Below are 17,325 nucleotides of genomic sequence, written 5' to 3' on the forward strand. Positions count from 1 at the left end.
TCTCATGATAAAACAAGCTAGATAACAAACAATGTTTTTTTATCTTCTCCTTTCTTTATCCATCCCTCCATTTTCTTAATATAAAGTTGGAAGTATAAAGGGTGTCCACACCTTCCCACAGGGTTCCAATCAGGACCCTTATCAAGAGAGGTCCGGTCAGGATCATAATGCTCAGCAGTCACTGCCCCAGGGGTTGCAGCCCTCGGCAGACCTTGTCAGCTGCAGCACAGATTCCCTCCGGTCTTGCCCTCTCCAGTTTTATCAAGGTGTGCGACTCCCAACATAAACACCAACAGAGGTCCTGGAAAATTAGGGAAAAGCAGGTTCAATCACCTACTAAAGATAACATCGGTTCTCTTGTACTTTAAATTTTTGTAAATTCAATTACCTTTTTACGGAAGTCAATATAAATTTCCCCAGCTGTTACATCAAGTTCTTTTAAATTCAATCTTTACATTTTTAATAATAGGAACCCTGAAAGGTTTCCCTGTTGCTCCTACTACCAAAGCTGTATCTCTACTCGCTCGACATCCCAAAGGGATGTGCTGAACTGTAGATCGTTCAGCTCCTGTATCAACAAAAAACAGTGCTTTCTCCTCTTGGGGGCCAATCTTTAAATTTATCAAGGGCTCAGATGTTGTTTTTGTCCCCAGAATGTAGAGCCCTGATACCCCTATTAATCTTCATTAAACATCTGTTTGTCCATCATTCGTCTCCTCCAGTCCTTTTTGAAATGTCCCCTCTGCTCATAATGATAACATTTGGGCATTTTCCCCGGGAAATCCTCCATTTGTTGAGTTTCCCGGACTGCCGCTACAAACATTCTTGCTTTCTCTTTTTGTTTTTCCCCATCCCTCCGTACATACACTTTCTGAGCTTCCTTCAACAGTTCTTGTAATCCTCGTTCTTGCCAACTGTCCAACTTTTCCAGTTTCTTTCTTATAACCCTCCATGATCCAGCCACAAATTGGATTTTTAGAAATGCTTCTCCAACTGGAAAGGCTGGGTCTAGCCCTGAATACATTTCTACATTTTCATCAGTTTCTCTAACCAATCCACAGGAGACTCGTCCTTTTCCTGTTGTTCACTAAAAACCTTATTAATATTCTGTCCCCTTGGGACTGCCTCCTTGATTCCTTGGATAATCAACTCTCTCAAATATGACATATTTTGTATTCACTTTCTTCCTGACTAAAGGGCTCTTTATTATTCACATATAAATTTAATGTCTCACACACCCAAATCATCAAAACATCCAAATATTGGCCAATATACATAATCCGATTGAATTTCCTCTCTCGTCCACACATTCATACGGCAATGGACCATTTTTGTTTTAGTTTTTCCCTCTTGAGATGGCCAGTAGCCCCAATGCCTGAGCATTATTCCTAAAGCACTATTCAGGGGAATAATTTGTGGGTATTCCTTTTCTTCCTTTGTTTCCTCTTCAAATTTTGACTCCTGTTGTCCCATTGTATTAGGAATTTTGCGGCAATTCCTATAGCCCTTAGGAACCAAAAAAGTGTCTTGCAGGGGTTCTGTCTCAAATCTGACGCCCCCCTATGATATCCGGGAATATTACACCCTTGGTTACCGATACCAATGTCTACAGGGGGTTTTGGACCTATCACCCACCCATGAATCCTAGGACTTTTACAGTGATTTCCTATCGCCCTTAGTTACCGGTAAGAGTGTCCTGCAGGGGGTTGAACCCTTCACCCACCCACATACCCTATAGGAGTCAAGATCCCACACACGAATCCTATAGGAACCGCTTCGGTCCTTCACCGGCCAAGTCTCTCGCGGGAGTTTGGAACCGTGGTTAAAAGACCTCCACACTCGCTTCGGAATTCAGATCCTGGCTCTGAACCTAGAGTCCGTTTCCAGAATTAGATTCCATCTCAATCACACTCTTACACACAAATAACCAATACCCACCCAACCAAACGGCTTCCCTTATACTCATGACTCCGTCGTCTTCATTTGGATCTTCGTGTGCCAGAATTACAGGTCCTTTATACTGCAGTTTTTCCTTAGGAGCTCCAATCCCTTTTGGTTATTGTTTCTCTTTTGTTCGTTGATCTCCGGAAACTGACCTAGACTGCTACTCTCGAGCCACAAACTGTGGGGCACCCCTCGAGAAGTCACAGTCCAGGAAAGCACAGCGAGATCACGTCGGGGTCACCAAATTGTTATAAACGATAACAATTAAAACAATTTTATTTTGGGTTCAATCAATTTAGGTTGAGAAACAATAAGCAAAAACAGCGCTGGGTGCGTGGAGAACTCAATTAGTTCCACCACATGCACACCTGAGTCCTAAAAGCAGAGTCTTTTATGCCCGGATCTTGACCAATCTCTTCTCGCCGGATGTTCATCCTGCTCTTTCCCCATTGGGTCGTTAGGGTACGCCTTCTCCTCCTATTGGCTCTCCTTTGGCGCGCTTTTTCAAATCTCAAGGTCTTTGTCTCCTTCGGTGGGCCTTCTCTGGCATGGTTTTGCTTTCCTTATCTCCTTTTGGCGGGCTTTTCCAGGCAGCGATTGCCTCAGGGGAAGGGGAAGCCATCACATTGTCTTAAAGGAGAACCACACGTGCCCACTCACCACAACTGCGATACAGATCCCAGACTTACACAGGGTACAACAATTACACTTATCACAGTACATTCTATTTTTGACATTGAATCATGACTGCATTTATCACAATGTTCTTGTTGAAATTTTTGTGGGAAAAAAACAAAAAAAACCCCTCAGGTTGTGGTTCCTCCTGTGGAGCAACCAGAATCAAGCACATTGTAAGATAAAAATTGCACTAATGTATGTAAGACCTGAGGGTGGGTGTGGGTGTGTGGAGAGTTAAAGACCCTGTGAAAGTGTTAAAGTATTGGGGTGAGTTTGTACAAGCCCCCGTACCCCCTCGAAGGTGTGGCTGAGTCCTGCTGGACCCATGGCAGGGTGTTTGCTGTTTGCCTGCAAAGGCTGATAGGTAAGAACACAGACTTAAAGCAACAAATAGCAGATTTGTATTCAGGGTAAGAAAGAGTTAAAACAGAAGTGCTGTTGCAGAGGCAGGCTTGTGTAACCTGCAGAGCAGGAAGAGCATCTCCTGCTCCAATCCTTCTGATGGTGAGGAGGAGGGGGTTGCTGTTGCTGACAGTTGAGCAGAAGGACCTGAAAATGTTACCCCCAATTGCTGCAGCATTTGCAGTACAACAGGACCGGTAACGGCCCCTTTAGGGCAGGCAATGGGTATGAGGAGAATAAAGGTGAATCTTTGAGACTATCAGGATGATCAAATAGGACTAGATAAAGGTTCCAGATGACTGTTACTAGATAATCATGATGTAGAAAAGTTGACAGAAGGAACAGGGAACATTGATAGAGAAGAGCTGGGTCTGGCTAAGCTGGCAGAGGAGGAATGTCGGGCAGAAGTGAAAGAGTGAACCCCTCTCCTATGGGATTGGATCACTGTGCATATTGTAGGGAAAGTGGACACTGGAAGCGAGATTGCCTAAGCTAAAGAACCAGCAAGGGGTTCTGGTGAACTAGGGACTAGGAAAAATGAGGTGGAATTTTTAGTGAATACAAACCCAACTTATTTGGTGTTAAACTTCAGTGAAAAGAATTTGTTACAGTTGTGGGAGCTGCTGGCCACCAGGAAAACATCCTGAAACCTTTAAAGTACAAACTAAGAAAACAAATAAGAATGCCAAATTCACCAAAATCTTTGTTGGGATGAGATTTATTAGAACATCTAGACACTGAAAGGAGGAGAAATGAAACTAAAAGTTAAAGACAATCAATTAATTGAAATGTTGAGTTTATCTTTAATTCAACAGAAAAGCGGAAAAGAGGACCTCCCTGAAGTAAAAGAAATCTTTCACCAGGTATATCTGGGAATAAATTCCCGGTAGGGCGAAATATGCTTTACCTGCTACAGTAAAAATGGTAAGGGGGAGGCCTGCCTAGTTCAGGTAAAACAATATCCCTTGGTCAGCAGGACTGTGGGTGATATTGGCATAAAAACTGAAGTAAAATACACTGTGTAATAGTTCTACTAATGTAAATCTGTGTGTTTTGCCATGACAGTGACTTGTTATGGGATGTGCAGATGAAGCTCTGCATTGACAACGAAGTACAAGGAATAAGGTTGGTCAGGTGCCTCCTACCATAGTCAAGGGCAAGACTGGGTTGGCCTCTGTGTTTGCCACCAAGAAGAATCTTGAGCTCCGCTGCTGGCTGCAACCCAGTAGGCGTTGAGCAGTGGGAACATATGCCGTGCCAGACCTTGATGTGAGGAATGGCCCCCTCTGTTATAAGAGGGTCATCCAGGAAGGAAGAACATAAGATGACCCTTTGAGGCACTGACTCATAGTATAAATATTTAGACTGACAAAATGTTAGGAAGAAAAATATGACAAGAGACAAATTTAACTTGGCCACAGTCTCTTCCTTTGGTATTATTAAGAATACGAACCAAGCCTAGGACGAAGGAAAATGTGAGTCCTTTTGAAATATTATACTGGAGACCATACCAGTAACAATTTGCCGGAGAAGATTTAAAGCACGTAGGAGAGGGATATTTGTGTGAATATGTGAAGGCCCTCCAGGGACAATTAACAAGGGCCAGAGGATTAGATCAACCAGTCCATTCCTTTAAATCTGGTGACTATGTGTATATAAAGACTTTTTCAGGGAAACCTTTGGAAGTAAAGTGGGAAGGACCCTATCGGGTGCTGCTGACAACCTTCACTGCCGTCAAGATAAGAGAACAACCAGCCTGGATTCACTACTCTCGATAAAGAAGGCTCCTGAGAAATCATGGGCTGACACCCTGGCAGGACCCATGGGACTACGGTTCTTTAGATCGTAATTATAATAGGGTGATCCTCTACAAGAGAAGTGGAATGGACCCTATTGCGTGTTGTTGGCTACATTTACTGCAATCAAGATAAAGGAGGAACCTGATATTGACGGGTAAAGAAATCTCCGGAGAGACAATGGACTGTCAAATGCAGGGGTCCTCAAACTTTTTAAACAGGGGGCCGGCGCGCGGATGAAGTGGCAGGAAGTCATCTGTGGCTGCTTGGTTTCCCACCCCATCCCCCGACGGGCGGCAGGGCAGGGGGGTTCTGTAAATACTGGGGGCCGGATTGAGGACCCTGGGGGCCCATATCCGGTCCGCGAGCCGTAGTTTGAGGACCCCTGGTCAAAAGAATCGGGGATATTTGTGTAAAGTTATTCTGATCTTGATTGTAACAGTTGTAAGGATTTTAGAAACTGAAGCATGGGTAAACAATACCCGTCTTCAAACATTGCAAATAATTGTTAATGCTACGAAAGCTAAGGAATGCTGGATATGTACCTCTCTTCCTAAAGGAGGCTTGGTAACACCCCTGTATGGGGTTGTTACAGATCTGCTAATAAGTTAGAATTAATTGACTTTATTTGATTTTATAAAATCATTTGGAATAAGAAATATATTTTAATGAAACTTGTAGTTGCACAGCAAAAGCTGCTATGAAATCCTCTATACAGCCCTGTAGCAAGGCCAAAAGAATAGGTCAGAATCACCTAGTAGGAATGATTAGAACTTAGATAACAGACTTAAGATTCAAGATGATTGGATACAGTATTTACGGGTAGACTAGGAGAATGCATTGAAATGTCAGAATGTAGAATTAATGGGAACTGGGGAGAGGATTTATTTGTATTTGACTAGTCTTCTGTATGTAGAAGGTGTATCGAGATGTCAGAATGTAGAATTAATGGGAACTGGGGAGAGTCGACTGGAACAACTTGAAGTAACATGCCAAGAAACTGTGAACTTTAGTAAAAGGTAATTCCGGCAGGGGGAGATCGCAACCACTGACTCATATACCACCTACCCAAACCATACCCCAGACCCATTTCTGGACCTTTCTAACCTTTACTGCGCAGAATCGGATATGGGAGGAGAGTATGTAAATGATTTTTGGGAAATATCATAAATATGCGTGAATACTTAATGAATATGCATGAATATGTTCTATATACGGTGTATGATTTTGAAATTTGGTGTGCGTTGATCATGAGAGGACTCACTCACGCACCCGGCCGTTAATAAAGAAGTGTCTGCTTATCTACATCACATTGGTGTTGATAAGATCTTCATTCCGAGATTTCGGTAACAGGGTGGCATCTCAAAACTGGAATTATCTTGATGACAAATGGCCTACCTGGCCAGACTTTTGGAAAAAGCCAGGGGATGGTGGAAGATATTGCCTATTTGATGATAAAACATATGAGTTGGGTCCCAGATTTGATTTACAGATATTAAGCCTAACCTCCACAATAATTATGAAAAGTGATAATAACTGTCGTTGGAAAGCTCGGAGCAAGACAGGGGGAGCACGTCCTGGAAACCCAGGGCAAAACATTTGTTCCCACTCTGATGGGTGGGATGATTACTGGATGTATACGTAGACCAAAGTAATCAAATTGAAACAGTTATCCATAAGATATGGAACAGGTTTCAGATTTTACATGAAATTACTAAAGATGATTTATCATGGAATTTTAAGGCTATATGGGACAAATTAACTTCATGGTTACCTAATCTGGAATGGTTAAAGCATATTTTTGTTATAATAATAATTATAATAGTTTTAGGAATAATATGTGTATTACTTCAATGTTTTGTTTAGTGCTGTCAAAGAATGATCATAGGGCATAGCGATTTTTTTATAGTTGTAAAAGAATTTACAATAGTTGTTAGAAAAGGGAGGAATGAATAATTGGCCATATATGATTTATTTAAAGAACAGTGTGCTCTTGTTTATCTGAGGAGACCCTTATTGTTGACTTGAGGATGTACTAAATCCTTAAATGGATGACATAGGGAGTGTGCTAATTGTCCAGGCACAAAATATGTTAATATTGTTAACTTGAAGATATACTAAATCCTTGAATGGGAGTGTGCTAGTTGTCCAGGCAGGAGATATGTTAATATTGTTAACTTGAAGATATACTAGTTCCTTGAATGGGAATGTGCTAATTGTCCAGGTGTGAGATATGTTAATGAGTTCCCGGAAAGTTAATGAATAGACATGAGTGACTTGTATAAAGAGGGGGCTGAAAGGTTCCCTCGGTGTGCATGACTTTGGTGGAGCGATCCCCCACACACCCAGCGCTGCCGAAAAAGATAACCTCCACTCGCTCGTATATTGGTAACTGATTCTTCAAATCAAACCAAACCCCTGTGCATGTGCCCAGACCCAGGGTTGGAGGGATTGAGGGGCCTGGAGACCTCTGAGGACCACCTGACAGTATTGGGCACCCACAGCACTGCTGAGTGGAAGGTGATGTTAATCAGAACAGCTCATGACAACCCTATAAAAGAACAGAATCAACCAACGTCGGATGGAACGTTCCCCCACCGGACTTGGAAAAAATTGGACTGTCGAGACACCACAGTAGTAGTCATTGCTGTGAACTCTTTACTTCACTCATTGCTGTGAACTTGGTCCAGTGTGCGAAATTTTAATTGGTGTCATGGACAAGATTCTTGGCCATGCAGAAAGCACCCAGATGCTTTATGAGACTCTTGATGTGTGTGTGTGCCTGAGACTTACCCTAACAGGAAGCAAGTGCGGAGTCCGGATCCGCGGTTCTATTTGTTCACGAGGAAAACAGCCAGAGAAGGACAAAGTGATAGAATTGAACAAGAGATGAGTCTCTGAAGAAGTTTAAAGGTGTTACCTCCTGAGAGTGAAGGGGGGGTGTGTGTAGTAGTAGAGAATTTACAGTGAGGTCCTCTCAGGAAGAAGTAACCCCACTTTGGTGAAATGAGTGCCCACACATCTACAGATGTTAGTGATGTTTCCCCCACTGAGATTTATATAAATTGGATGACTTTTGGGAACCTATCATGCTCACCCAGCTCCCCAAGGGCGAGAATGGACAAAAAATCACTGGTTCCAACCGCAGAGTATAGTGGATAGGATCATGATATTGCAGAAAGAGGCTAAAGTTAGGTCTGGGAAGGGGAAATCCATAATTTGTGCAGTTTTGGGAGCAAGTTTGGCAGCAGCCATGGAAGATAGGAGGCAAAGATTGTGTCAAGATGATGCCATGGTAGATTCCTTGAAAATGTCAGTTAAAACACTGTGAGAACAGTTAGAAGAGACCAAACAGCTATTAGAGGAGGAAAGAAACCAGAATGCTTTTCTAAAAGAGACATTAAGAGAAGAATTGTGGAAAGAGAGTGACTCATTTGGGGAGGTGGAGTCAAAGTTAACAGAGAGAGAGATTAGGCAAATACATCCCCAGGGGGATTTACAGAGAGCAAAAGAGGCAGCAGAAACCCCTCCTCACATGTAAACCCTAGTCAAGACTGAGTATTTATATGAGACAGACAATGACACTTGTCCCCAAATTGCTACTAAAGAGGAGATAGCAAAATTAAGGAAGGATTTTGCAAGGACTCCAAAGGAATCCAAAACAGAATATGCTTGGAAAGTGTCCCTGTCAGGAGGAGATGGGATTTTGTTGTCAGAGAAGGAAGCAGAAGGATACTGGGTTCCAGGTGTGTTTTTAACTACAGGCAACCATCGGACCCCATGGTCATTGACACAGAAGGCAGTGTATTGGGCTCCCTTTGGAGAGGGGAGACCCCGTAGCCATAAAAGGTACAATGGATCAGCTAGTAGAAATTGTACAAAAGGCAGCTTGTCTGCAGATGATGTATGATAGAAGGCTTGAATGTCACCAGGGCTCTCCCATGATGATGCCTGTGGACCCAGAACGGATGACTCCTCTAATTTGAGGACTTCCTGATTCTTTAAAATCCATTGGGATCCAGCTACAGGGGAAGATACAAAATACCCCCGTAGCAGATAGAGTTACATGGGGGGAAGTTGCCCAAGTGCTAATTAATTTTGGGAGAAAATATGGTCCTGTTGCTGGATCCTGGCAAAGACCCAAAACGAGAGCCATATGAACTGCAGGAAAAGCTGAGGGACAGTCAGCGCTGGTTCAGAGAAGTCAGAATTATAAATCAGTCTGATTTACTGATCCTGGGAGAGGGAGACCCCTAAGACAACAGGAATGGTGGCAGCTGGGGCTTCAGAGAGGTATTCCCCAGGATCTAATGGATGGGCTCCCCACCCAGAAATTGGAGAAACTTGTACAGATATGGTCAGGGCACAAAGTTAGTTTTGCGAAGAGGGTCCCCCATGGAGAGTCGGCCAAGTCACGACAATCACACCAATATGGCTACATGCCGTGCTCACTTTATTAAACAAACAGGTTATATTTATAATTTAAACCGACCACTCACATGACTTTATACACAGGTGATTGGATAAAAGTCTCTGCGCCACGTGGGGGTCCGTGTCGCTGATTGGTGGGCATGCTGCAGGTGCCTGATCAGAGTGTGCCAATGAGAGTGTGTTGATTTTGCGGTTCCCAGGGCTTGCTCTGCACCTGGCTTCTTGTTTGTGCATAGCTTGTTTTCCTTCTCCCACTGCTTGTTCCCAGGACTATTTAAAACTGCTCTGCAGCTTCAACTAACAGGCGTGGGTTGTCCAACCCAGACAATGGTAACATATGTCCTCGGTCCTTTAAATATCCCTCTACAGTTTTGAGCCAACCCCTACTGACCCACCATCAATAGGCATCGGGGGAAAAGCTGATGAAGTAAGGAGGGCAACGGGAAACTAGATCCTCCGTCCCCTGAATGTGGGGGGGTGGGGAACGGACGAGGGATGTTTATAAGGCAACTCACCTTAAATTTGAGAGGGGATTTAATGATTACAGTGTCTGTAGGGCTACGGAAAAAACCAATAACCTTTTTAATTGGTACTGGGGCACAAATCACTGCTCTGATGTGGAGTGAGGTGGAGCAATGTGGAATTTTGACTTTGTCTAGAAACCTAGTTGTCTTAAATGCCTTGGGGAAAGCCCAATCGGTACCTATGGCCTTGGTAACATTATGGTTGCCTGGGGAGGAAGACCCAGTTAACACCAAGATTGCAATAGGCCCTTTCCCGACAAATCTCTTGGGCATAGATATATTGAAGGGCAGACAGTGGTATGATATCCAAGGGAACTCATGGTCCTTTGGCATTCCTCAGATCAGAGAATTAGCTGAAATGTCCTGGACAGAAGTGCGCCTGTTGCAAGCAGCACCTACCCTCCCCCCTTCCAGGATGACTAATGTGAAACCCTACCTGTTGCCATTAGGGGCCCGGGAGGGGATAGCTCCTGTGATTGAGGTTCTTAAACAACAGGGTATTTTAACATTCACCCACTCCCCATACAATTCCCCAGTGTGGCCAGTGCGTAAATCAAATGGGAAGTGGAGACTGACTGTAGATTATCATTGACTTAATGCTAACACTGGTCCCTTGACAGCAGCAGTGCCTAATATAGCTGAGCTAATCTCACTCATTCAGGAACAGGCTCATCCAGTGATGGCCACAATTGATGTGAAAGATATGTTTTTCATGGATCCCCTGCAAGAAGAAGACCGTGATCGTTTTGCTTTCACATGGGAAGGACAACAGTATACCTTTACTCGCCTCCCTCAGAGTTATAAACATTCTCCCACCTTAGCATATCATGCTTTGGCACAAGAATTATCCCAAATTCTCCCAGAGCCGGGAGTTAGATTTTATCAATATATTGGTGATGATTTGATAGGAGGGGATCAAATTATTCCAGTACAGGTGACACAGGGAAAGATTATACAGCACTTAGAGTCTCTGGGACTCCAGATACCAGAGGAAAAGTTACAAACTGCTGCAAATGAAGTGAAATTTTGGGAGATATGATGGAGAGGAGGGTCAGCCTGTATTCCTCAGGACTCCCTCTCAACACTAGAGCAGGTAAAAATTTCAGAAAATAAAAAGGAGCTGCAGCATGCCTTAGGTTTATTGGTCTTTTGGAGAAAACACATCCCAGACTTTGCAATACTTGCATGGCCCTTATATGACCTGCTGCGAAAAGGAGCAGCTTGGGAATGGGCTCCAGCCCACGATGAAGCATTATAGCTTTTGGTGTTTGAAGCAAATGCCCACCAGGCTTTGGGTCCTATTCAGCCCACTGACCCTGTCCAGATTGAGTGGGGGTTTGCACACTCAGGTTTGTCAATTCATTTTTGACAAAAAGGACCAGAAGGTCCTACACGCCTGACTGGATTTTACTCCAGGAGCTTTAAGGATGCTGAGAAAGGATATTCCAATTGGGGGAAAAGGATTGTTTGTAGTGAGTGTTGCTCTCAGAGAAGCAAAGCAAACCATATGCCAACAGCCTTTAATTTTAAGGGGACCTTTTAAGGTAATTAAACCTGTGTTAGCAGGAATTCCTCCTCCTGATGGGGTAGCCCAAAGAGATACTGTGATAAAATGGTATGCTAAGATTGAACATTATTGTAGTGTCTTTACTGTTGACATGCGGAATTAAACCTTATAACTCAGGTTAGGTTATAAAGCAGGTATGTTTAATTCACTGGCGGGCATCAGGGTGGATAATTCCAAAAGCACCTGCTGCTCCGACTTCTTTGTGTACCTCTGATTTAAAGTATACATTCATACATATTCAATAGATGCCCGAGAATAGGTTGGATTAGGATAATTAGTCTATCGAGAAGTCATTAACATAAGTCTTCTCCCATTTGCGCTTGCACACTGTCTCCTGGTGATGGTTGTGGGGGTCGTTGTCTCGAGTTTCTTCGAAACCAAAAACCAGGACAAATCTCATACCAGTGTCTTCTTAGCACACAAGCATCCCAGGTCCATCTTATCAGTACAAAGAGCCCCAGGACCGGGCCTAATTTGCAAAGTCATACTGGGAAGCTCCTCTTTGTACATACAATGAGAATTTTAATTATTCTAAGTTTTCCATATCCTATTAATCTAGTTATTTCTAAGCTTTCTATCAATTTCCCCCTGCCTTTTATCCTAGGCAAATTCATTTGCCTTATATACAATCTTTTTCTCAAAGGGGGACTGGATAATACTTTGCCTGAAAGTTACCTCTTAATACGTTCTCACGTGCACTAAGTATAGATGTCAAATATGTCAATCGTTTTAACATTTTCCAGTTCCAAACATACAATATTGTAGATAAAACCGAATAGAACTAATGTTAAAAGAACAACAATGGGGTGACATAATTTATTTAGGATCCCAGTAGCAGTAGGTGACCATCCAAAAAGCACATCTCACCAGTTATGTTCTGCATCTTTCTTTATACTTTTCAGTTTCCTGTAAATTTCCTTTACGCCATGGTGGACTGTTATTAGGGTTTTCTGTCCATTTTCTTGGACTTCCTTCAAAATTTCGATCAAGTCTTGATGCTTCACTAATTGTTTTACCAATGTAAGATTCATTCCAATAGGTGCAGGTGTCAATCTGTGAAACATTGTATATTTGGATCATATCAACTGGTGAGATATGATTGGTGCTAAATAAGAAAAGTCATACCCAACTATCTTAACAAAATTAAAATGCAGAAAGTGGAATGGTTTTGATTGTTCACAACTCTCTTGTCTACTGTTATAGAGCTACAAGCAGTTCTCAAACACACAACCTTGGCCAAAATATAAATATTGTTTTCTGATCAGTGTCTGAATGAATTTCAAAATGACAGATATTTTGTTCGGTATCGAGACAAATGTCTTGAGCGTCAATTGTACTACTTTCACAAATAAATCCCTTTTGTTCTTTCATAATGCAAGATTCTAAATTTACAGTTTGCTATTTCTCATCTACCATCCGTGCCCATGTTCTATGTTCAAAAGGATAGAGTACAGTTCCATTGAGGTTAGCTAGTTTTGTCTTTGGATCTATACTTCCCATTATTCCAGTGTGGTTTTTTTCTGGGCATGATTCCAAGGCCAGTTATCAGGCTCTTGGTTGTAGGCAAGAGGGAGGATACAAAAAAGCACGAACGGTCCAAATCTGTTATTGATCATTCTAGGAATCTAGACATCCCTTCTCCCCACACACAGACACACATCGGTTCTTGTTATATAAAACCTGTCTTGATCAAGAATGTCTTTGTCTGAGTCGGAGTTTTAAAGGTCCAGTTTCCATTAACTCCTAGTGTTGTTTAGGGGCTTTCTTCACCCTGGAATGACGTATCCACGACGGCTGTTCCCGTATTTTAACAGCTGTGTGTGTTGTCAATAAGATCTGGAATGGTCCATTCCATTTTGGTTCCAAAGGTGAGTCTGAAAGAGATCTAACATATACATAATCACCTGGCCTTCTGCTATGTTTGGTCCATCCACACCCCGAGCATGAGTTCCCAAGACCAGTTTCTCGATTTCCCTAAGTTGTTTCTGTAAACTTATCACATAATCAGTTAATACTTCAGTACCAACTTGTGTTGATGTTCCTGCTTGGACCATATAAGGTCTTCCATATAGCATTTTAAAGTGTCTCAATCCCTCTTTAGTTCTTGGTTTGGTCCTGATGCGCAACAAGGCTAGGGGTAGTGACTGAGGCCAGGTTAATTCAGCTTCCTGACCCAACTTTACAATTTGTACTAACTTGTTGTGTGACTTTGGCTACAAAATGAGGGCCTCTGTCTGAGGATATTACTGCTGGAACCCCAAATCTCGGTATAATTTCATGTAATAAGGCCTTAGTCACTTCCCTGGCTTGCTTTGTTCAGCAAGGGAATGCTTCTGGCCATCCTGAAAAGGTATCAGTTAATATCAACAGATACCAAAATCTCCCTTTCCTAGGGAGTTCCAAAAAATCAATCTGCCACCACTGCCCAGGGAGATTACCTTTCCCTATTTGCCCTAGTTCAATCGTTTGGGTTATTTGAGGGTTATTTTGCAAACAAATGTCACACTGCTGTGTCACTTGTCTGATGGTTGTATACAAATTATGGGCAACAATGTATCTGCTCAGGTGTTTATACAAGGCTTCAGCTCCCCAGTGAGTCTTTCTATGCTCAGCCATTATTATAGCCCAGAATAATGTGGTAGGCACTATTACTTTCCCTTGTGGTGTCTTAACCCAACCATTTTTCTCTGTTATTCCCCTTAAGTCTCTAATCAGTTTTTGATCTTCTTTTGAATATTTAGGGGTTTGATCAGTTTGAATTTTACTGTCTGGGATTAAAGACTGCAATTCCACTAGGCCTTCTTCAGCCACTTTTCTGGCTTCACGGTCTGCCATGGAATTGCCTATTTCCTGATCCGTAGTTCCCTTCCGATGAGCCTTGCAGTGCATAATAGCTACCTTTTCCGGTAGTTGGATTGCATTTAACAATTTAAGGATCTCTTCAGCATGTTTTATGTTTTCCTTGGGTGGATAAAAGTCCTCTTTCCCTCCATACTGCTCCATGAGCATGAACCACCCCAAATGCATACTTAGAATCAGTTCCAATGTTGATCTTCTTCCCTTTTGCTAACTGCAAAGCTCGAGTTAGAGCTATGACTTCTGCCTTTTGAGCTGAAGTGTTAGGAGGGAGAGCCTTGGCTTCTATTACCTGATCAGTAGTGGTTATTGCATACCCAGCCTTACGTTTACCTTGGCGGACAAAGCTACTGCCGTCTGTATACCACGTATCTTCGGCTGCAATACACTGCTTCAATGGCCTCCAGGCAATCATGGGTCACAGGCTCCCCTATCGCTCCACTGAGGAAGGATCCTGGATTAACAATATTAACAACCGTTATTTGAACGTCATCTTGTTCCACCATAATGGCTTTGTATTTGAGGAATCTTTGTGGGGATAGCCAATGTCCCCCTTTTTTCTCTAATACGGCAGAAACAGTATGTGACACTAGTACAGTCATCTTCTGGCCCATGGTGAATTTATGGGCCTTTTGGATGTTGGTCACTACTGCAGCAACCGCTCTTAGGCATCTAGGCCATCCTTTGCTTACTTCATCCAATTGTTTAGAGAAGTATGCCACTGCTCTTCGATCTGGGCCGAGGTTCTGGGCCAAAATTCCCAATGCAATGCCCTGCTTTTCATGAGAGAACAGCCAAAAGGGTTTCGTAGGATCTGGTAACCCTAAGGCAGGTGTCTGCGTGAGTTCCCATTTCAAATTGCGGAAAGCCTGCTCGGCTTCTCCATTCCAAGTGAGATCCCTTGAGTTTGCGTTAATAAGTTCATAAAGCGGTCCTACCAGGAGTCCGTAGTTGTAGATCCATAAACGACACCAACCTGTCATTCCCAGGAAGGTTCGAAGTTCCTTAACAGTTTGTGGCTTGGGAGTCTGGCAGATGGCTTCTTTCCTCACTTTTCCCATGGTCCGTTCACCAGCTGTGATTTCATATCCTAGATAAGTCACCTTCTGTTGGGCTATTTGAGATTTCTGTGGAGAGACTTGATAACCGCTTAGTCCAAGAAAGTTCAATAAACTCACTGTCCATGTTATATTCTGTTCTTTTGTTTCAGTGGCTATGAGAAGGTCATCCACATATTGCAACACAGTTCCATTCTCAGATGGGGATTCCCATTGTTCTAGATCCTTTGCTAGCTGGTTGCCAAAAAGAGTGGGGCTATTCTTGAAACCTTGTGGAAGTGCAGTCCATGTTAGCTGCGTTTTCTTCCCAGAATCTGGATTTTCCCACTCAAAGGCAAATAACAATTGGCTTTCTGGGCTCAAGGGTAGGCAGAAAAAAGCATCCTTTAAGTCCAAGACAGTAAACCAGGCCAATTCGTGTTTTAATTTGGTTAACAAAGTATACGAGTTGGCTACCACAGGGTATAAATCCTCAGTTATTTTGTTAATGGCCCTAAGATCCTGGACTATCCTGTATTTTCCATCTGTCTTTTTCACTGGTAATATAGGAGTGCTATATTCAGATTCACACTCCACCAGCAGTCCATACCTTAAAAATTGTTCTATGATCGGGCAAATTCCTTTTCTGTCTTCCATCCTTAAGAGATATTGTTTCACCCTTACCGGTTTGGTTCCCAGTTTCATTTTGACTGTTATTGGTAAGGCTGTTTTGGCTTTGCCAGGTATTTCAGTGGCCCATACCCCTGGAAATACTTGGTCCTGAATTTCCTTTGGTACTTCTGCCTTTTCAGAGGGACTTATCAAAGCTAAACTTAAAAGCTCAATTAGCTGGTCATTCCCTACCTTAAATTCTATTCCTTCCTTTCCTAATTTTATTTCCGCTCCCAGTTTCTCCATTAAGTATCGTCCCAATAAGGGCTTTGGTGAATTTGGCATATAGAGGAATTTGTGTATCCCTAATCGTTTACCTAATTTGAATTTCAGGGGCTGGAGGAAATATGCCTTTTCACTTTGACCAGTAGCTCCCTTTACCGTTACAAAATCATTATCAGTAGGTGTTAAAGCCTGGTTTAAGACCAAAAACATCACCCCAGTATCCACTAAAAATTCTACCCCCTGTTGTTGTTTCCCTAGCGTTAATATGACCAGTGGATCCACTAGGGTAGATTCCCTAGGTTTCCATCAATCATCAGAGTCTCCTGCCACAGGGGCCTGGGTTCTAGGGGTGTTCATGATTTTCCTGCCTCCTTGTCTGCTTTGAGGACAATCCCTCTTCCAGTGTCCTGTTCGTTTACACCATGCACACTGATTCATCCCCAATGGGGATCTCCAAGAGTCTCCACCTTCCAGGGTCGTCACTGTTTTCTCTCTTGTCAAGACCCCCCCTTGTTTTAAGTCTGCTATCAAGGCTCTCCTATCCCTTCTTCTGTCCTCCTCCATGGCTTTATGGTCTTTCTTTTTTTCTTCCTCTTCCCTATTATTAAATACTTTCCAAGCCTCATCGACAAATTTTTCTAAGTTTTGCCCCTTGGGCATGCCCAGTTTCTGTAGTTTTTTCCATATGACTCTGGCTGATTGGCCTATAAAAAGCGAGACTAACTGTTGAATTCCCACTTCTGATTTGGGATCTAAAAGAGTTTGTCACCTCATCGTGTCCCGAAGTTTTTCCAGGAACTCTGATGGAGATTCTTTTGGCCCCTGTCTAATTATATATAATGTTGACCAATTTATTGTTTGGTTGATAGCTCTCTCTATTCCTTGTGCTACCCAATCTCGATATTGTTCCAATAATTGCATCTGTGCAGCTCTATTGGGATCCCAGGGGGGGTCTTGTAGGGGAAAATGATCTTTTATATCTTCCCCTGACCCTTTAAGTTGGTCCTCAGCCAGCTCCTGGGCCGCCTTCAGTATCAATTGTTTCTCAGCTTCAGTTACATGATGTAACGTTAATTGAATATCCTTCCAATCAGGGTTATGTTGTCTGACTAAGTACTGGAAATGTTTTGCCACCCCTGTAGGATTCGTCCTATAGTCCCTTGCCTTTTTTTCCCAGGACTCTAAATCCAGCG

Source organism: Falco cherrug (genome assembly GCF_023634085.1).
Source record: "Falco cherrug isolate bFalChe1 chromosome W unlocalized genomic scaffold, bFalChe1.pri SUPER_W_unloc_1, whole genome shotgun sequence".
NCBI classification, from domain to species: domain Eukaryota; kingdom Metazoa; phylum Chordata; class Aves; order Falconiformes; family Falconidae; genus Falco; species Falco cherrug.